This window comes from Elaeis guineensis, chromosome 11, assembly GCF_000442705.2.
Source record: "Elaeis guineensis isolate ETL-2024a chromosome 11, EG11, whole genome shotgun sequence".
In the NCBI taxonomy this organism is placed as follows: domain Eukaryota; kingdom Viridiplantae; phylum Streptophyta; class Magnoliopsida; order Arecales; family Arecaceae; genus Elaeis; species Elaeis guineensis.
In genome coordinates, this window is record NC_026003.2 from 51,473,540 (window position 1) to 51,495,544 (window position 22,005).

The window sequence follows — 22,005 nt, forward strand, 5'->3', positions numbered from 1 at the left end:
TCTATTTATCTTTATTTATCCCTCTTTATCATTATTATTATTTTTTTATGTTCCATTATTTTTTTCCCTTTTTGACATCATCAAAAAGAATAAACTAGAAGAGTAGGATGTTCTTGGTGTTAAATCAAGTATCAAGAAAATAGAGCATGATACCACATTTATCCATCCAACAAGAAATGATACTAAGGATTCATTCATCCAAAGAGATATAATAATAAATATTCATACAACCAAAGAGATATGATAATAAATATTCATCCAAAGAGACATGAGTAGAAAAGAAACGACCTCATTCATATACACCAAAATAGATGTTACAAGAGTCATAAAGAGCATAAAGCTCTCATACATCCAATTTATAAAATATAACTAAATAATTTAATACAAAATAAAATCAGAGAGATAGGACATCGAGCACAAGATCCAGATAGGTGAAGACATGATTAGCCTCGTCCGCGATCAAAGGGTCTGGTCCGAGAAGAGGATGCAAGAGGACAAAAAGCAATGGATTGTACGAACACAGTCTCAGTAGATGTAGAGGACCTAGACTGAAGCTGAGTCCTAATACCATCTAACTGGGACAGGATACCCCTCACAGTAAGTTTGAGTCCATCCAAATCAGCTATCACAAAATCTTTGGAATCTCAGATATTTGCTCGTATCAGCTTAAGAGAAGAATAAAGCTGGGAGTGAAGTCTCTCTATCTCTCGAGCCAAGTCATCCACTTGAGGAGAAGATGAGGTCGATGTACCCACGCCAGAAGAGAGGGAATTCACTACCTGTCTGATCTTTCTCTCCAAGTTAAAGATCTTACCACTGAATCTCCAAAGTGAGCTCTCCACACCTTGCAATCTAATACTCAAGTCTGATAATAGCTCCATCAATGAAGAAATATGTGGGACAATAGATGAATCCAATGATGGAGCAGAGAAGGCAGTGGAAGAAGCTGGCTGATACTGCTATAGTTGCTATGTCTACTGCTACTGTAGCTACTGAAGGATCTGCTCCTGATACAGCTGAAACAGGTGGAGCTGCTGCATAACCTGATCCTGGAATTGCTGCTGCTAGAACTAGTGAGACTGAAGAAGCTGATCCTGAAACTACTGTAGCTGAACAGATAAAATCTCTGCCACTCTCTCAGCTAGCGATCCTATATCAATATCTCCCAATCTAGAAGTAGGCACGGTACAGCTTAATGGGGGTACTTTGATCGAGGGTCCTGTCTCAAGCTCTGAAACATGGTGGTTTGCTGGGCTCGGCCTAGGCACAGGAGAAGAAAGACCCTCCCTCTTAGAATGCTCCTCATCCTCATCACTATCCTCCTCTGCAACATGACTCTTGGCCCACAGATCATCCACTCTCACAAATTCCATCCTCTTAAGAGAGTGGTTGTTGTAGGTGTCAGTGTATGACAGCCTACAAACAGCCTGTCCATCAAAACTGACTCCATCCTCTCTAAAGATAACTGTGAGGGCCATACGATAGGGCAAGGGAGCCTTAGACCTGTTCAAGGCTTCCCTCATAGCATCAATCATCAAAAATGGAAGGTTTAGGGGAGACTCTAAAATAACATGGTGCATGAGACATATGCCTCTCCCCGTCATCAGATCATATCTCTCCCCTCTAGAGAAGAAAATTCTGAAAATCATATGGTGGAGCAGTCTCATCTCCATACTCAGATCCTTAGCTTTAATTTTTAGAAAACCTTCGACATCAACCCTCCCAAGTATGGTCCTAAGTCCAACTTCTTTCTTAGGCAGTTCATCCAAACAACTACCTACACAAGGCATTTGAAGTAATCTACCTAGTCTTGGAGCATTTAAAATGATCTGAACACCCTTAACAGTAGATTTTAAAACTCTCTTAGAAAAACAGATTGGAGTAAAATTCTTTCATCAAATCTATGTAAATTGGTTCGGATAAGCTCAAAAAGAATTTCCAACCTTGCCTAACCATCTTCTCCCCAATAGAAAATCCATCTTGCCTTAAAAACTTGAAATCAACATTCCTACCTAATGCAACTTTTCTAGCAGACAAGGGAATCTTACTTGGTGTCACAGGAGGTGAAGCATGGGTTGGCTCTTATGCAATCTTCTTCCTTCTTTCCTCTGCCTCCAGGGATCTCACAGACTCCTCCTTTGTGGCATCCTCATCTTGGGGGCCATGATGCAAGAGAAAGGTGAAAAATGATCTTGAGAGTGGAGAAGGGTTGGATTGAACTGAAATCAAGGAGGAGAAGTCAGTTTTTAAGAGGTTTCCCATGGATTTGATGGCTAGGATTTAGAAATTTAGGAAAAATCAAAAATGAGTCGTGAGAACCAAGGATTTGAGAAGAATGAGTTTTGGTTTGGAGGGATTTTGAGGTTTTTGGGAGAGCAAGAATGTGGATTCTTGATTAGGATGAGAGGGAGAGGAGAAGGCTTGGGATTTAAGGCATCCCAACTCCTTGTTTTATTAGAAAATGATCGGGTGGGCTCACTTATAAGTGACCTACCTGCATGAATGGGATGTCCCATGGGACTCCCCATTCAGGGCTCTTTCAGGTGATGAAAAAAATAATTTAAATAGAGAAAAAAATCAAGAGAAAAAAATTAAAAAATGGTCACATCAAGTTGAGAAGGTCATGGAGGGTCTATGTAAATTTTGTTGTGATTTTGGATAGAAAATTTCAATGGATAAAAATCTAAGAAAATATCTAAATAGTATTGAAAAATTTTTAAATGACTTGAAAAATCTTCAAAAAAAATGATAGATGGCTCCCAAAATTAGGAAAATAAAATTAAAAATTTTTAAAAGAATTTTGAGAGCAAAATTGTGATAGAAATTTAAATAGAAGGATCTAAGATGCCCAATTCTCTCCTAATTTTATAAAATTTATTTTCATTAAGGGCTTTAGTAAAAATATTAGCTAATTAATTTTGATATTTATGTATTCAAGTATTATATCATTATTTTGAACATGTTCTCTTATAAAATGATGTCTAATTTCAATATATTTTGACCTAAAATGTTGAATTAAATTTTTAGTTAAATTGATGGCACTAGTATTATCATATTTTATGGGAATATTTTTAAGTTCAATGTCAAATTTATGAGCTGTTGCTTAATCCATAAGATTTGAGCACAGCAACTTTCAGCTGTAATATATTTGGCCTCGACCGTAGACAAAGCCACTGAATTTTACTTCTTGCTAAATCAGGAGATTAAGTTTACTCCTAGAAATTGGCAAGTTCTACTAGTACTTTTTCTATCAAGTTTACATCCAGCAAAGTCAGCATCTGAAAAATCTATTAAGTCTATAGATGATTATTTTGAAAACCAAAGACCTAATTTTTGTGTTCCTTTCAAGTATCTAAAATTTTTTTTAACAGTATTTAAATATGATTCTTTAGGGTTTGATTGATATCTAACACACATACATACACTGAATATTATATCAGGTCTACTTACAGTCAGATATAATAAAGATCCTATCATGTCTCTATAAAATTTTGTATCAACACTTTTACCATGCTCGTCCTTTTCTAATTTACAAAAAGGGGTCGTAAGGGTACTTATAATTTTTGAGCTCTTCATTCCAAATTTTTTTAATAGCTCTCTTATGTACTTACTTTGAGTGATGGAGATCCCTTTCTTCATTTGTTTGATCTGGAGTCCGAAGAAGAATGTGAGTTCTCCCATCATGCTCATCTCGAACTTTCCCTACATAAGCTTGGTAAATTCTTGGTATAAATTTTTATTAGTAGATCCAAATATAATATCATCAACATATATTTGTATGACTAAAATTTCTTTATCTTTACTTTTTTATAAAAAGAGTAGTGTCAACTTTCCTTTTAAAAAAATATTTTTCAATAGAAACTTACTTAATCTTTCATACCAAGCTCTAGGAGCTTGTTTTAATCCATATAATGCTTTGTTTAATTTAAATACATGATCTAAAAATTTATGATTTTTAAAACTAGAGAGTTGTTCAACATAAACTTCTTCAGTAATATAACCATTTAGAAAAGCACTCTTAACATCCATCTGAAACAAATTAAAATTCATAAAGCAAGCAAAAGTAAGTAGCATTCTTATAACTTCTAGTCTAGCAACAGAAGTAAAAGTTTCATCAAAATCAATTTTTTCTTGTTGATTATATTCTTTAGCAACTAATCTTGCTTTATTTCTTATAATATTTTCATCTTCATCTAATTTGTTTCTATATATCCATTTGGTTCCTATTATTGGATGCTTTTTAGGTCTTGCAACTGGTGTCCATATATTATTTTTTTTAAATTGATTTAATTCTTCTTGCATGACAATTATCTAGTTATTATTTTTTTTAGCTTCATCTATTATTTTAGGTTCTAGGTGAGAAACAAAAGCTACATAATTACAAACATCTTTAAGTGAAGATCTAGTTCTTACATCTTGTGTCGGATCATCAATTATTAATTTTTTAGGGTGATTGTGGATATACCTCCATTCTCTTAGAAGATTACTTGTATCTTGAGGTTACTCTTGAATGTTCTGATCATTGATATTTTCATCCTCATATTTTTCATCCATCTGATCCTTGTTTTGTTGATCCAAGTCATTTAGGGTGAGCTCCTTCATTCCATCTTCTATAATATCTGCATCATCAGCACCCTCTCTCTTTCTTGATGAAAGTTCATTAGTTTAATAAAAAATAATATGAATTGATTTTTTCACTACTAGTGATCTTTTATTAAATACTCTAAAAGCTTTATTAGAAGTGGAGTAGTCAAGAAAGATAGCTTCATCAGATTTAGCATCAAATTTATCTAAACTATCTTTGCCATTATTCAAAACAAAACACCGGCAATCAAAATATGAAAATAACTTATGTTGGTGCAAAAATCTGCCTGCATCGGAGAAGCTAGAGCCGAGGAAGTCGCGGTCACCGTCGGGACCTTCAAAAGAAGTATAAACCAGAGGTGGGGTTGCTCCGACAAGACCCTCCGACGCTCAAGTCAGTTCTCTGCCTTAACAAGAATGGAGTGCTCGAACAAAAATTTTAGCAGAGTTTCTAGGTAAGAAATGAGAGCTTAGAGAATAACGTATCTGGAGTCCCCTTTTATAGGCGGAGGGGGCAACAGACTGATAGCGATGTTTGTAACCGTCTGGCAGTGGGCTGCCCAGGGTCAGGAGGAGTTTGTTGCAAAGAGTAGTGGAGTGGAATCATGGCTATCAATGGGACATGCCACATGGAGTCTGTCGCAGGGAGTAGAGCGGCGTCCGTTGTCGCGACTTGCCAGAGGATGAAGGAATCGTGCGGTATCCATCACAGGAAGTGGAGTAGGATCGTGGCCATTATTGTAGTCTGCCAGGGAGTGATGGAGCCATGCGGAATTCATCGCAGGAAGTGGAGCAGAGTCGTGGCCGTTACTGTGGCCCGTCAGGGAGTGATGGAGCCACGCGGAATCCATCGCAGGAAGTGGAGCAGAGTCATGGCCGTTGCTGCGGCCTGCCAGAGGGTCCAGGCCTGTCGGTCGAAGTCTGGTTGGAGTACAGTCCCCATAGAAGCCCGGACGGGGATCATTTGTCGAGGAGTCTCGGCCAGTGCTGGTCTACAACGGACATCCGAACGAAATTTGTCCATAATGGAAGCTTGGGTGAAGGTTTACGGTGGGAATCCGGTACGGGCCGCTCGGGGTAGAAATTTGAAGTAGATCATTTGCAGTGGAGACTCGGAGTGGGTCGCTTGCGGTAGGAGCTCGGAGTCTGGCTCTCGTAGGAGTTCGGACAAAGTCTTCCTGTAGTCGAAGTCCGGGACGAGATCCGGCTCCTGTAGGAGTCCGGACGAAGTCTACCTGCAATTGGAGTTGTGGGCGGAGTCTGGCTCCCGTAGGAGTTCGAACGGAATCTACCTGCAGCCAGAGTCGGGGATGAGGTTCGGCTCCCATAGGAGTTCGGATGAAGTCTACCTGCAATTGGAGTTGTGGGCGAAGTCCGGCTCCCATAGGAGTCCGAACGAATCTGCCTGTAAGTGAAGTCGGGGGCGGAGTCCGACTCCCATAGGAGTCCGGATGAAGTCTGCCTGCAGTCGGAGTCGTGGGTGGAGTTCGGCTCCTGTAGTAGTCCGGACGAAGTCTGCCTGCAATTGGAGTTGTGGGTGAAGTTTGGCTCCCGTTGGAGTCTGGATGGAATTTGCCTGTAAGTGAAGTCGAGGGTGGAGTTCGGCTCCCGTAGGAGTCCGGACGAAGTCTGCCTGCAGCCGGAGTCATGGGTGGAGTCCGGCTCCTGTAGGATTCCGGACGAAGTCTGCCTGCAATTGGAGTTGTGGGTGAAGTCCGGCTCCCGTAGGAGTCCGGACGAAGTCTACTTGTAAGCGAAGTCATGGGCGGAGTCCGGCTCCCATAGGAGTCCGGACAAAGTCTGCAGGTGAAGTCGTGGGTGGAGTCTGGCTCCCGTAGGAGTTCGGGCGGAGTCTTCCTACAATCGAAGTCGGGGATGAGGTCTGGCTCCCATAGGAGTCTGGATGAAGTCTACCTGCAATTGGAGTTGTGGGCGGAGTCCGGCTCCCGTAGGAGTCCGGACGGAATCTACCTGCAGCCGGAGTCGGGGATGAGGTCCGGCTCCCGTAGGAGTCTGGATGAAGTCTACCTGCAATTGGAGTTGTGGGCGGAGTCCGGCTCCCGTAGGAGTCCAGACGGAATCTGCCTGTAAGTGAAGTCGGGGGCGGAGTCTGGCTCCCGTAGGAGTCCGAACGAAGTCTGCCTGCATCCGGAGTCATGGGCGGAGTCTGGCTCCTGTAGGAGTCCGGACGAAGTTTGCCTGCAATTGGAGTTGTGGGTGAAGTCTGGCTCCCGTAGGAGTCTAGACAAAGTCTACCTGTAAGCGAAGTCGTGGGCGGAGTCCGGCTCCCGTAGGAGTCTGGACGAAGTCTGCAGGTGAAGTCATGGGTGGAGTCCGGCTCCCGTAGGAGTCCGGGTGGAGTCTTCCTGCAGCCAAAGTCGGGGATGAGGTCCGGCTCCCGTAGGAGTCCGGACGAAGTCTACCTGCAATTGGAGTTGTGGGCGGAGTCTGGCTCCCGTAGGAGTCCGGATAGAATCTACTTGTAATTGAAGTCGGAGGCGAAGTCTGGCTCCCGTAGGAGCCCGACGAAGTTTGCAGGTGAAGTCGTGGATGGAGTCCGGCTCTCGTAGGAGTCCAGGCGGAGTCTTTCTGTGGCCGGAGTCGAGGATGAGGTCCGACTCTCGTAGGAGTCCGACGAAGTCTACCTACAATTGGAGTTGTGGGCGGAGTCCGGCTCCCGTAGGAGTCCGGACGAAGTCTTCCTGCAGCCGAAGTCGGAGACGAGGTCTGGCTCCCGTAGGAGTCCGGACGAAGTCTACCTACAATTGGAGTTGTGGGCGGAGTCCGACTCCGTAGGAGTCCGGATGGAATCTACCTGTAATTGAAGTCGGGGGCGAAGTATGGCTCCCGTAGGAGTCCGGACGAAGTCTGCAGGTGAAGTCGTGGGCGAAGTCCGACTCTCGTAGGAGTCCGGGCGGAGTCTTCCTGCAGCCGTAGTCGGGGATGAAATCCGACTCCCGTAGGAGTCTGGACGAAGTCTAGAAGATGGTCGATCATCGTGAAAATTTGGGTGGAGTCCGTCCGTCGTGAAGAATCCTGTAGACGCTGGTGGGGGCTTATCCGTCAGCAAAACTTGGGAGTGTTGTCGAGGGTCGGCCGCCTGGGGGGTTTGAAGAGACATTGTTGGAGGTCGGAAGTCGGTTGGATCTTCGGAGGGTCACTCCTGTCACAAACTTCGGCTGGGAGGTATTTTATACCCAACACCAGTCCCCCTACTTCTGAGTTCGAATTTCGAATGAAGGAAGTACCGAGAAATTTTTGCAGCCGAAGTTGTCCCCTTGAATCCTGTGCACGATCGCCCCCAAATATTTTGGCATTAAATACGTGCGTGCTGGAGTCTTTTCGAATCGGGGTGATTCGAAGGGACCTTTCAGAATTTCTGCTGGTACGTTGGCCCAGGTACGGTGCAGTAATGGCTCTGTAAGCTGTCAGCCACTTTTAGCCACCTGCCGCGACGAGTGGGACATGTGGCGAGCGTGGGTCAGCCTGGGGAGATCCGCGATCATTATAGCGTCGGATCCCAGGATCTATTTAAACCTGCCTTTTCGCCTTTAGAGGCCTCATCCCGCCTGAAAGTTCCATTGGTGTCTGCCTTCTCTCTGAAAGCTCTGACCCCCTTTGGTGTTCGCCTAGGCCCCAAGCGTTCTTTGAGTCGTCCCTGTCCTCGCCCCTCTACATCCTTCAGAGCGATCTAGGTCAGTCCCAGAACCTTCATTTTTCTTCTTGCCATTTAGGGGCCTTTTCTCCTCTATTTTCTTCTGTCATATTCCTCTGGTTTGGTCTTCCGCAACCCCTCGCCCCTTGTCCCGCCTGATTTCTCCAGGATCTTTAGAGTCTTCGTTTGAAATATCTTTCGGCACCTCCGCCTCTAGTGGTTCCAGGAGTTCGTCCGCGTCAGCCCCCCAGGACCCCCACACTATAGACGAACCCACATCTGGGGCTGGGCCTCACCCGGTTTTTGCGTCGGGTGCCATCCCCTGTTCTCTGACTCCGGATGAACTCTTACTGATAAGGGTTCAGTATGGAGTTGCTCCAGAGTACGATCTGGAGATACCCGGTCCCGCCGATCGGGCTAGCACCCCCCTGCCTGGCCGCTTCTGCCTGTATTAGGAGGCCTTCCGTGCCAGACTCCGGCTTCCGCTTCCGTCTTTCGTTGTCATCCTCTTCCGTTTCTTAGATATTTCTTTAGCTTCAGTAGCGCCGAATTCCTTTAGGTTTTTGATAGGGTTCCTCTCCCTTTGCCATGTAGTTGAAGTTCAGCCATCTCTTTCTTTATTTAGGCACTTTTACACCTTCAAGCGTCACCCCTCGGCAAAGGACTGGTGGTATTTTTCCCTCCAGTTTGGCAAGAAGGGGTTGCTGAAAGGTGCTCCCTTTTCAATCCATAACTGGAAGGGAAAGTACCTCTTCGTCCATTGTCCGACCTTGAGGCTGGGATTACCCCCTTGGGGCTCTCTAAGGGACTCTGTCCGCCGGGCTCATAGCCTGGGGGAGGACGACCTTCAGGCCGCTCGGAGGCTTCTTGGTTATTCGGCTCCTTCCCTTCCCAACCTTCTGAAGGAGCAGTTTTTGTTCAACATCGGCCTGAGTCCCCTGGATCCTGCGAGTATCCCATCTTTCCTTTCCTCTTTTTTTTTTTGCACGCCACTTCTTCCTTTTTTACCCCGTCACTGATTTTTCTTTTTTTTTCTCTCTTTTTTTTTTTAGGGATGGACGTCGAAGCAGCACGGATGCTCGCCAGGGGTCTCAAGGCCCACAAAAGAAAAGGCGTCGCGGCCTCCGGATCGGCGAAGAAGGCCAGAACGGAGGAGATGAGCTCGGCCACGCCTGCCCAGGCGGCCTTCACAGTCGAAGTTCCTTCGGACGCCGAACCTCCGACTCCCAGGCTTCTTCCAGGAGTCCTCCCACTGAGGTTCCCGTTCTGGGGGTCCGTTCCGCGGAGGCACCCGGGGTCGAGAGGGGGAGGAGAAGAAAGTCGGTGGCCCGCAGGGCGAGCAGCCGCCGGGCCGCCATCGAAGAGTCCCACGGTTTCGAAGAAGAGCCAAGAGAGAATCCCTTCAATGACAGGGACTTAATAAAGCGGCTGATTGATGGCTGCATCCTGCCCGAGGTCTTCCAGAGGATTGACCGCGCCGATCCCGAACAGTGGGTTTGGGACTCCCTCGGGTCCTTTCTCGAGGTAAACAGATTCACCTCCCTCCTTCCTTTCGCGCCTTTGTTTAATTAGTTCCCCAACTCTTATTCTGACTTCCTGGCCGCCCTTGCAGATCGGGCACCAGCTCCTCGCCAACATCGAGGCGACGAACCGGGCGAGAAGGGATGCCATCCAGGTGGAGGAGCGTCGTCGGACCGAAGTCGCCCGTCTCCAAGAAAAGGTTGTTGAGGTAGCCAACCTCCAAGAGGCCCTGGAGAAAGAAAAGCAGGCCCTAGAGCAAGAGAAGCAGACCTCGGAGGAGACGCGAGGAAGGTGAAGGCCGAGGTCGCCAATTTGACAGAGCAGATCTCGGTCCTGGTCTCGGAGGCCAGGGTTCTGGCGGTGGAGGAGTTCGCCTTTGCAGAGATGAGGGACCTGAACGTCAAGTTCGGCCAAGAGGCCTTCATTAAAGGATTCGAGCTCTGCCAGGAGAAGGTGGTTCAGAGATTTCCCGAGCTCGACCTCAGCTTCTTGGGCGAGGCGTCTGAAGATGAAGCCGGTCCCTCTCCCACTGCTACCGCCACCGCAGCTCCTCTTCCGGGGACACCGAGCTCCCCAGCTCCTACTCCAGAGGTCGAGACCTCTGACTTTATACTTTTCTTTTACTGCAATTTTTCTTCTCCTTTTTGTCTTCAAAAAATATTCAATCAATAAAGTTGAATTTCTCCTTATGGAGGGCTTCTCCACTCTTCCTTCCTCCTTTTTTGTTTTTCTTTCTGCAATGAGACACGCCTTGACGCTTTTGTCGCCCGATGGCAGTGTCCTGCCGAAGTGCTTCCCCTGCCACAGGAGATTCCACTGAAGTTCACGATCCAGCGTCTGAAGAAGGAAGCTCTTCATTTGACAAAAAGGTCGAAGAAGTTGGAAGGCGAGCTTCGCAGGTTGAGGGAGAGCCACTCTGAAGCCACCGTGGAGGCCACCCGCTTTTGAAACCTCCACGTGAAGGAGATCATGGAGTACAGTCGGAGGAAAGTGAACTTCGAGAAGAAGCTCGAGGAATACAAGAAGTACGCCAGCGATCGATCTTGGGCTCAAGCTGCCAAGATCAGTTCTCTCAGAGTGGAGCTGTCGGCTACGCAGGAGAGGATTAGCCAGTTGGAAGGAAGTTCATCCCGGCTCTTGACTCAGGCCGACAGTGACCGGGAGTGGTCGAAGAAGGTCTCCGACCTTCAGTAATAGCTCCAGGATGTCGAGACGAGCTATGACGCGTACCGGGCCGGCTGGCGCAAGCAGGTGGATGAATACAAGGGGAGGCTCAGGATGGCGACCGACGAGGTTGCCCACCTTCAGAGGCAGCTAGCTGGAGGGGCTCAGCTTGCTCCCACTCCGGATTCCAGCGAACTCCAATCCCTGAGAAGAACCGCAGAAGAACTATCTATCGCCCTTGGGGAGGGGAAGGCCGAGCTGCAGCAATTAAAGATCTAGCTGGTATGCGAGCAGCAGGCCGTCAAGGATGCAGAGGCAGAATCCGAGGTCTTGAGAAAAAGGCATCGAGAGGCGGAGAACGAAAGCCAGTGATTTCACCAAAGATACATGGAGATACTAATGAGAGAGAGGGAATTGGAAGTAGAAGTCGAAAGTTTAAGGCGCTCCCTAGCGAGGGTCGAAGCCGAAAGTTCGAGGTCGAAGGAAGCCGGGCCTCTTAGGGCTCTTTTTGCCCTTTGTTCCTCTAAGTGTCTTCTTTCGTCACTTGTCTGTTTGTCGTCGCCGTTGTCGCTGTTGTTGTTGTTTTTGTTGTTTTTTCTTCTTCGGGCTTCCAGGCTCTGTAACACATGTTTTGCCAATGAAATGAAAAGGTCTTTGTTATCTTACCCGTATGTCGCGTTGAACTGTCGTGTGCCAGACTTCTTTCATTTTTGTCCTGTGTGATGTCGATGTTGTTCGAGGATTCCTCATTCATCTGTGCATTAGGTCGTCATTGCCGAGTTTCTGGTTCAACGTCGATGCCGCTTGGAGGTTCTTGGTTATCACCGTGTCGGTTTGCCTTTCGTTTGCGACCGTAGGTCTAACTTTCTCTTCCTCCCTCTTCATAGAGATAGGATCCTTTGTGCTTTTAATGTAGTTCGGCCTCCATTTTTCGTTGGGGTAGGGGGTCACGGTGGCGTAGAGGGGTCGTCATGAAAGTTTTCTTTTTCTTGTCAGGTCTCGAACGGACGGACCTCAGTCGGCGTCGCGACGAGGTTCTTCCCCTATTTCTGATGTGGTCGATTTCAGCTCAGGTTAGGATGAGGTTCTCCTTCTGTTCCTAATGGGGCTGTGGGGGCACATGTGAGTGCTGTTTGGCCTCTCTCCCCATTCATCTAAGAGGAACCGAGCCTTCGACTTTGCTCATGTTAGGGTGAGGTTCTCCTCCTGTCCCTAACATGGCTGTGGGGGCGCATATGGGCGCTGTTTGGCCTCTCCCCCGATCCGATCTAAGAGGAACTGGGCCTTCGACTTTGCTCATGTTAGGGTGAGGTTCTCCTCCTGTCCCTAACATGGCTGTGGGGGGCATATGGGCGCTGTTTGGCCTCTCCCCCCATCCGATCTAAGGGGAATCGGGCCTTCGACTTTGCCCGTATTGGGGTTTGTTTTTGTTGTCCGAAGGGGTCGTCCCCTGTCGTTACAAGTTCGTACCAAAGGAAAAGATGTGCGGATCTGAAAGGAATCTTGATTTGAAATAGAGTCGTTCGTTGTACATTTACAAGTTGTCAAATCCTAGCATTGTGGAAGGTCTGCTTCCTGTCGAGGTCCTCCGGAGATGGAGTTAATGATCCTGATTGGAGGCCGATCTTCGGACTGCTCTTCCCTCTTTGGTGGCTCAGGCTGTGGCAGGGCCCTCGGCCGATCTTCTCTACCCTTAGGCCGAGTCGAATGAATCTGTCGAGCCAACCTCATCGGATGAGCTCCTCGATCTCATCTCAGAGCTGGATGCATTCCTCCGTGTCGTGGCCATGGTCACGATGGTAGAGGCAGAACTTGTTCAGATTGTGCTTCTCGGGATGCGTGCGCATCCTCTCTGGCCTAGGAAGCTACTCTCTGACCTCCATCAGCACCTGGATTTTCGATGCGTTGAGGGGGGCATAGTTGCGGAATCTTCCTGGGGGAGAACCCTGCCAAGCCCGACGATCCGGGCTTCCCTGCCTGCGTGCTCGAGGAGGAGTCTGGACACGCTTGTGCCCGGGAGGAGTTCGAGAGCATGGCCAAGCTTCTCTCGGCCCTTTTTTGACTGCGGGCTTATTCGGGTCTCCCGCCTGCCGCTCTCTCATGGTCTCCTCATCCTTCATTTTGAAGGCTTCTTTCGCTCGGGCGTACCCTTCGGCCTAAGCCAACAGGTCAACAAAATTTTGGGGTACTTTTTCTCCAGGGAGAACAAAAGGTCGTTCTTCTGAAGGCCTCCTTTCAGGGCGGCCATCGCTACCGATTGGTCCAAATTTCGGACCTCCAGCGCGGCGATATTGAAACGGTTGATGTAGGCCTGAATGGACTCCCCCTCCCTCTGCTTGATGTTGATGAGGGCCTCCGAACCCTTCCGGGGATGTCGGCTGCTAACAAAATGGGCCACAAATTGGTGGCTCATCTGATCAAAGAAAAAAATGGTACCCAACTTCAGCATCGAGTACCAGTTTCTTGCCGCTTCCTTTAAGGTGGATGGGAAGGCTCGGCATAGAATGACATCGGGTGTGCCATGAAGCAGCATCATTGTCCGAAAGGCCTCCAGGTGGTCAACCGGGTCCGAAGACCCATCGTAGCTTTCGAATTGAGGGAGTTTGAAGTTTGGCGGGATCGGTTCCTGCATGATCATTTGAGAAAAGGGAGGGTCAGTACAAATATCCTCACCATAAGCGAGAGGAGCATGATGGAGCTCTTTGATCCACCTGTTCATCTCCTGGAGCCTTCGATCTAGGAAATCCTCTCGACTGCGGGTCTCGAGGGTCTTCTGGCAGAATGGAGGTAGAGATCTTTCAGGGGTGGAATCGTGGTCTAATTGAGGGCCCTCCACCCTTGGATTCATCTTTTCGGGAAAGACGGGGTGGCTGGCCCAAGTGGCCCGTCCCACCATCAGATTTTGGAGTTTCGGTGATGCTCTTTCCAGTCGCACTGATGCCTGCAGCTGCTGCTACTGTTGCATGGCCTGCACAGCTTCAGTGAGGCCTCTGACCTGCTGCACCAGCAGGTCGAATTGCTCCGCGCCAACCGCCGTTGCCAGAGGAGGAGGAGGGGGCTGGAAAACTGGAGGTGAGGTCGGAGCCTGAGATCTGGCCGCGGAGGTCGTGGATCATCGCGTGGATGCTTTGCGGGGAGGCATCGGGCAAAGACCTAGTGGGGGAAGGAGGAGTGGATGTCGGAAAAGATGACCGGAGGCGGTCCCGTTGAGCGCTCCATTAAGAACAAGGGTACTTCGAAGATACAGCCGCTCTTCCTCTAGCGCCAATCCTGTTGGTGCAAAAATCCACCTGCATCGGAGAAGCTGGAGTCGAGGAAGTCGCGGTCACCATCGGGACCTACAAAAAAAGTCTAAACCGGAGGTGGGGTTGCTCCAGCAAGACCCTCCGACGCTCAAGTCAGTTCTCTGCCTCAACAAGAATGGAGTGCTCGAACAAAAATTTTAGCAGAGTTTCTAGGTAAGAAATGAGAGCTTAGAGAATAACGTATCTGGGATCCCCCTTTTATAGGCGGAGGGGGCAACAGACTGATAGCGATGTTTGTAACCGTCTGGCAGTGGGCTGCCCAGGGTCAGGAGGAGTTTGTTGTGAATAGTAGTGGAGTGGAATCGTGGTTATCACCGGGACAAGCCACGTGGAGTCTGTCGCGGGGAGTGGAGCGGCGTCCGTTGTCGCGACTTGCCAGAGGATGGAGGAATCATGCGGTATCCGTCGTAGGAAGTGGAGCAGGATCGTGGCCTTTATTGTAGTCTGTCAGGGAGTGATGGAGCCGCACGGAATCCATCGCAGGAAGTGGAGCAGAGTCATGGCCGTTACTGCGGCCCGCCAGGGAGTGATGGAGCCGTGCAAAATCTATCGCAGGAAGTGGAGCAGAGTCGTGGCCGTTGCTGCGGCCTGCCAGAGGGTCCAGGCCTGCCGGCCGAAGTTCGGTTGGAGTACGATCCCCGTAGAAGCTCGGACGGGGATCATTTGTTGAGGAGTCTCGGCCAGTGCCGGTCTACAACGGACATCTGAACAGAATTCATCCGTAATGGAAGCTTGGGTGAAGGTCTACGGTGGGAATCCGGCACGGGCTGCTCAGGGTAGAAATTTGAAGTAGATCGTTTGCAGCGGAGACTCGGAGTGGGTCGCTTGCGGTAGGAGCTCGGAGTCCAGCTCCCGTAGGAGTCTGGATGAAGTCTTCCTGCAGTCGAAGTCGGGGATGAGATCGGCTCCTGTAGGAGTCCGGACGAAGTCTACCTGCAATTGGAGTTTGGGCGGAGTCCGGCTCCCGTAGGAGTCCGGACGAAATCTACCTGCAGCCGGAGTCGGAGATGAGGTCCGGCTCCCGTAGGAGTCCGGACGAAGTCTACCTGCAATTGAAGTTGTGGGCAGAGTCCGGCTCCCGTAGGAGTCCGGACGGAATCTGCCTGTAAGTGAAGTCGGAGGCAGAGTCTGGCTCCCATAGGAGTCCAGACGAAGTCTGCCTGCAGTCGGAGTCGGGGTGGAGTCCGGCTCCTGTAGGAGTCCGGATGAAGTCTGCCTGCAATTGGAGTTGTGGGTGAAGTCCGGCTCCCGTAGGAGTCCGGACGGAATCTGCCTGTAAGTGAAGTCGGCGGCGGAGTCCGGCTCCTGTACGAGTCCAGATGAAGTCTGCCTGCAGCTGGAGTCGTGGGCGGAGTCCGACTCCTGTAGGAGTCTGGATGAAGTCTGCCTGCAATTGGAGTTGTGGGTGAAGTCTGGCTCCCTAGGAGTCCGGACGAAGTCTACCTGTAAGCGAAGTCGTGGGCGGAGTCCAGCTCCGTAGGAGTCGGCGAGTCTGCGGTGGTGGGCGGAGTCCAGCTCCCGTAGGAGTCGGGCGGAGTCTTCCTGCAGCCGAAGTCGGGGATGAGGTCCGGCTCCCGTAGGAGTCCGGACGAAGTCTACCTGCAATTGGAGTTGTGGGCGGAGTCTGGCTCCCGTAGGAGTCCGGACGGAATCTATCTACAGTCGGAGTCGGGGATGAGGTCTGGCTCCCGTAGGAGTCTGGATGAAGTCTACCTGCAATTGGAGTTGTGGGCGGAGTCCGGCTCCCATAGGAGTCCGAATGGAATCTGCCTGTAAGTGAAGTCGGGGGTGGAGTTCGGCTCCCGTAGGAGTCCAGACGAAGTCTGCCTGCAGCCGGAGTCGTGGGCGGAGTCCAGCTCCTGTAGGAGTCCGGATGAAGTCTGCCTGCAATTGGAGTTGTGGGTGAAGTCCGGCTCCCGTAGGAGTCCAGACGAAGTCCACCTGTAAGCGAAGTCGTGGGCAGAGTCCGGCTCCCGTAGGAGTCCGGACGAAGTCTGCAGGTGAAGTCGTGGGTGGAGTCCGGCTCCCGTAGGAGTCCGGGCGGAGTCTTCCTGCAGCCAAAGTCGGGGATGAGGTCCGGCTCCCGTAGGAGTCCGGACGAAGTCCACCTGCAATTGGAGTTGTGGGCGGAGTCCGGCTCCCGTAGGAGTCCGGACGGAATCTACCTGTAATTGAAGTCGGGGGTGAAGTCTGGCTCCCGTAGGAGTCCGGACGAAGTCTGCAGGTGAAGTCATGGGCGGAGTCTGGCTCCCGTTGGAGTCTTCCTGCGGCTGGAGTCGGAGATGAGGTCCGGCTCCCGTAGGAGTCCGAACGAAGTCTACCTGCAATTGGAGTTGTGGGCGGAGTCCGGCTCCCGTAGGAGTCCGGACGAAGTCTTCCTGCAGCCGGAGTCGGGGACGAGGTCCGGCTCCCGTAGGAGTCCGGACGAAGTCTACCTGCAATTGGAGTTGTGGATGGAGTCCGGCTCCCGTAGGAGTCCGGACGGAATCTACCTGTAATTGAAGTCGGGGGCGAAGTCTGGCTCCCGTAGGAGCCCGGACGAAGTCTGCAGGTGAAGTCGTGGGCGGAGTCTGGCTCTCGTTGGAGTCCGGGCGGAGTCTTCCTGTAGCTGGAGTCAGAGATGAAATCCAGCTCCCGTTGGAGTCCGGACGAAGTCTAGAAGATGGTCGATCATCGTGGAAATTTGGGTGGAGTCCGTTCATCGTGAAGAATCCTGTCGATGCTGGTGGGGGCTTATTCGTCAGCAAAACTTGGGAGTGTTGCAGAGGCTCGGCCGCTTGGGGGGTTTGAAGAGACGTCATTGGAGGTCGGAAGTCGGTTGGATCCCCGGAGGGTCACTCCTGTCATGAACTTCGGCTGGGGGGTATTTTATACCCAACAACTTATATTAAGTTTTCTACCCTTCTATAGTTCATAAGGTGTTTTCCTTAAAATTGATCTTATGGTTTAAAATATAATATGCTGTGTTAATTGCTTCTGCCCAATAGTACTTTGGGAGCTTGCTTTCACATAGCGTAGTACATGCCATTTCTTCTAGTATTCTATTTTTTTTCAACTATTCTATTTTGTTGAGGTGTTCTAGGTACTGAAAAATTATGATCTATACTTTTTCATCGTAAAATTTTTTAAAATCTTTATTTTCAAATTCAGTTCTATGATCACTTCGAATAGAAATGATTGGTAAACCTTTTTCATTTGAAACTTTTTGGCAAAATTTAGAGAATGCAGAAAATGCTTCATCCTTAGAAGCTAAAAATAAAATCTAAGTAAAATATGAAAAATCATCAATGATTATAAAATTATATCTTTTTCCTCCTAGATTGATTGTTCTTGTTGGACCAAATAAATCCATATGCAAGAGTTCTAGAAGTTTAGAAGTTAAAACAATATTTTTAGATTTGAAAGAAACTCTTATTTTTTTACCTAATTGACATGCGTCACATATTTTATCTTTATCAAAACTAATTTTTGGCAAACCAAAAATCAAATCTTTTTTAATGATTTTAGAAAGTATGTGCGTACTAATATGTACAAACCTACGGTGCTAAAGCCAACTAGTCTTATTAATTTTAGCATTCATGGCCATAAGACATTACATGCTTTGTAAAGAGAGATTATCCAAATCAACCATGTATACATTGTCATGCCTATGTCCAATGAATCTAGTGCTAGCATCAGTGGGACTAGTTACAATGCACATAGATGATTCAAATACTACTTTATAACCTTTATCACACAATTGACTGATACTTAACAGGTTATGTTTAAGACCATCTACAAGTAAAATATTTTCAATATAAGTGGAGGGAGTGATACCAATGTTACCAATATCGATGATTTTTCTTTTGCCATTATCTCTAAAGGTGACCATCCCTCTATTCTTGACTTCTAATGTGATGAATTATGATTCATCACCTGTCATGTGTCTTGAACATCCACTATCAAGATATCACTTTCTTTTTGTTGCTTGAGATGCAAGACACACCTGCACACATGAGATCAAATTTTAACCTTAGGTACCCAAACTAACTTGGATCCTTTGGGGTTAGTCACAATGGTTCCTTTTGAAACCTATATTTTTTTAACCTTTCTACTATTAAATTTGTTTGATGAACATGTATATGCTTTATGTCCTACCACACCACATCTAAAACAAGTAACATTTGGCAAATTTTTTGTGGATTCATTGACAAAAATATTTTTGAAGAACTTTTATTTTCTTAGATTATTGTAGCCAAGTCCTGCTTTATCTTATATAGCCTTTTGACTATCAATAATCATTTGAAATTTGTTTGAACTTAAAGTAAATTTGTCAACTATAGGTTTTAACTTTGATATCTCTTCCTTTAGTTTTTGATTTTCTTTTATAAGAGTTTTATTTTGACTAGAGAGTTCATCTTTTTCTTTTATTAATGATTGATTCTTTAGATCTAATTTTTCATTTTTTTCTTATCAATTTCTTCTTTTTCCTTACTTAATTCATGGTTTCTTTATTTTAGATTTTTATTTTTATTTTTTAATTCTTTTAGATCATTTAAGAGTTTATAAAAAGCTTTTAATAATTCATCATAAGTAAATTCAGATTGAGTTTCAGATGATACCTAATTTTCATGTGCCATAAGGCACATGTTGGCTTCTTTCTGGGTTTCTTCATCAGTGGTGGAGTCGACACTGTCACTCCACGTAGCCATCATGGCTTTCTTCTTTTTGAACTTTTTTTGACCTTTCTTGAGTTGAGGGCATTCTAATCTGAAGTGGCCAGGCTTTTTGCACTCATAGCAAATTATGGACTGCTCCTTTTCTTTCTCTTTACTTGGCTCCACCTTAGCTAGTGGCCTTCTCTTGGTCCCTTTTCTTTTTCTTCTCATGAACCGTTTGAATTTTTTAGTGATCAGGGCCAAGTCCTCATCTTCTTCGCTGTTGTCTGATTTTTTCGAGTCATCTTCTTCTTGAGCTGTTGACTTGAGGGCTATGATCTTCTTTCTTCTGGTTTCCTCCTCAGTGTGCTGCTTCATGGCCAGTTCATGGGTCATAAGGGATCCAAGCAGTTCCTCCAATGGTAGAACATTCAAGTCCTTGGCCGCTTGGATTGTAGTGACTTTTGCTTCCCATGATCATGGTAATGACCTGAGCACTTTTCTCACAAGATCACTATTAGAGTAATATTTGTCAAGACTTTTTAAGCCATTTATGATGTTAGTGAATTGAGTGAACATTTGAGTTATTGATTCTTCAGGTTCTATTTTAAACAGTTCATAGTTGTGCACAAGTATATTGATTTTAGATTCTTTTACTTGGTTTGCGCCTTCATGTGTGACTTTTAGCCTATCTCAAATTTTTTTAGTAGATATGCATGTAGAAATGTGATTAAATTCATTAGCATCCAAAGCACAATATAAAATATTCATGACTTTAGCATTGAGCTGAGCCATTTTCTTATCAAAATCATTTCATTCACCTTTCGACTGAGGAATAGACATGCCATCAATCAATTTGGTGGGTGTGTGTGGTCCATTTACTATGACACTCCACATGTCATAGTCAAGTGCTTGAATGAAAATTCTCATTCGAGCTTTCCAATAGGTATAGTTTGATCCATTAAAAAATGGAGGTCAGTTTGTGGATTGCCCCTTGGATAGGGATGTGCCAAATTGGGCTGCCATGGATCTTTAGCTCTTGATGGTTAAATCAAGTAAGAACTAGAGCACCAGATTCTGATACCACTTGTTGCCTAGATATGGAGCCCAAAAGGGAGGGGTGTGAATTGAGTCTTTTCAAAATTTTAAAGATTAAACTACTTAAACAATGTGCTAAGGTGAAGGGTGAAGTGTATCAATTTGCAATAGAAATAAAATCAAACATAAATAAGAAGTAAGCAAGTAATGAGCATAAAAAATAAGAAAAGAGAGATAAGCACAACAAACACAAAGAATTTATAGTGGTTCGGTGCCAACCTTGCACCTACATCCACTCTTCAAGTTCCTACTTGGGAATTCAATCCAGTAAATGGATAATAATAGATTACACCACATCGGACACCTCCGATCCTTGCCTTTCAAGCAAGAATATTTATTTTTTGAGTACAAGCTAACCCTCAATACTCTAATTCAGGGTTCGGATCAATCCAAACGAGTTTTGAAATTCCTCAAAACTCAAACACCCAAAAACTATTTAAGAAAAATAGAGTATACAAATTTCAGCACACAAATCCCTTAAATACACACAATAAAAGTAATAGAAATATAATACTTAAGGGGTGGAAGCCTTTGCTATACACTCTCAATAAATTTCACACTTGATTGCTACTGGAGAGTGGTTGGTGAGGTGCTTAAATACTTCAATCTCTCTCTTAAGGCTGAAAATGACTTTTCTCAGATTTAATCTTTGAGCTTGCAAAAATCTTATGAATTCTCACTTGAATAGAGCATTTATAGTTGCCACTCACCCTTGAGAATGTCTTAGAGTTGGTTTAGAGCCATTGGAGAGTGTTTAATGAGTATTAAATGCATCAAAAATGGGCTGAAAATTAGTCGTTATGCGTGCTCGCAGAAATGAGACATCCCATGGGGTGTCCCAATTGGCCAGACAGAAAGTCCTGCTTTCTATTTTGGTCTCAAGGTCTCAGAGAGGTGTCCCAATTACATGGAGCATCCTAGGTGGGTCATCCCACAGCATGCCATGACCCAAAATGCTGCATGCTGGCTGCCTAACAGAAAGGGATGACTCAGGTGAGTCATCCCATCATGTTCTAACCCAGTTTTTCATGTATTTAAGGTTTAAAACTTACCATAACTCATCCAAACGCTCTCAAATGAATTCAAATTAGTTTGGACACTCTCAAAAGTCTTCAAAACTTCATCAACTTGCTGAAACTTTAACTTTTAGCATATTTGATGAAGCTTTTCAAATCCAATCTCTTGGACTACCTAAAACATCATAAAAATAATCTTCAAATATAGAAAACTCATTAGTAGTCCCCTAAAATAGTTTATGGTCATCAAAATTAATTTTTAGAGTAACAAGTTATGGCAACTACCTTGTCGCTTCGATTACTATCAGATAGTGATAAACTGACAGGATCAAATTTTGATAGCTGGTATCGAAAGCTCAAAATTATCTTAGAGCATGAACGAATCTTGTATGTGTTGACAGATCTGATACCCGAGGAGCCAGCTCTGAACGCATGTAGTACAGTCAGAGATACTTATCAGAAGTGGCTCAATGATCGAACTATGGTTCGTTGTATTATGCTGGCAGTAATGAATGATGAGTTCAGCCATCGTTTCGAGAATATTCTGCCATAGGATATGTTGCAAATGTTGAATGAGTGCTTTGGCACACCCGACGATGTTGAGAGGCACAAGACTTATTATGCCATCTTCAATGCTCGAATGAGGGAAGGAGCATCAGTCACTGATCATGTATTATACACGATCGAGATGATTAAGCACCTAAGCAAGGTCAACTTTTTCCTGCATGAGCAGTTTGAGAAAGATGCTATTTTGAATTCTCTGCCTAAGTCCTACCTCCCTTTTCTTACTCATTTTGAATGACAAAACCAGCAATCAACTACCATGGTTTGCTGGGATTGCTGCAGAACTTTGAGAAAGATCATCAGCTCCATAAAGAGTCAGTGAATATTGTTGAAGGATCTTCTTCTGGACGTTGACCCTTTAAGAAAGGGAAGAAGAACAAGAAGAACAAAAAAAATGGTACAAAGTGCTGGGGCACCCAAGCCCTGTCAAATCAAGAAACTCAAGTCCGATCAGAGTCAGG

At 46.4% G+C, this 22,005-nt stretch overlaps 1 pseudogene; it reads right to left on the reverse strand.

Moving 5' to 3' along the window:
* Positions 1-18,719: 18,719 nt before the first annotated feature.
* LOC140852560 (uncharacterized) lies at positions 18,720-19,892 on the reverse strand (annotated as a pseudogene).
* Between the last annotated feature and the right edge of the window lie 2,113 nt (positions 19,893-22,005).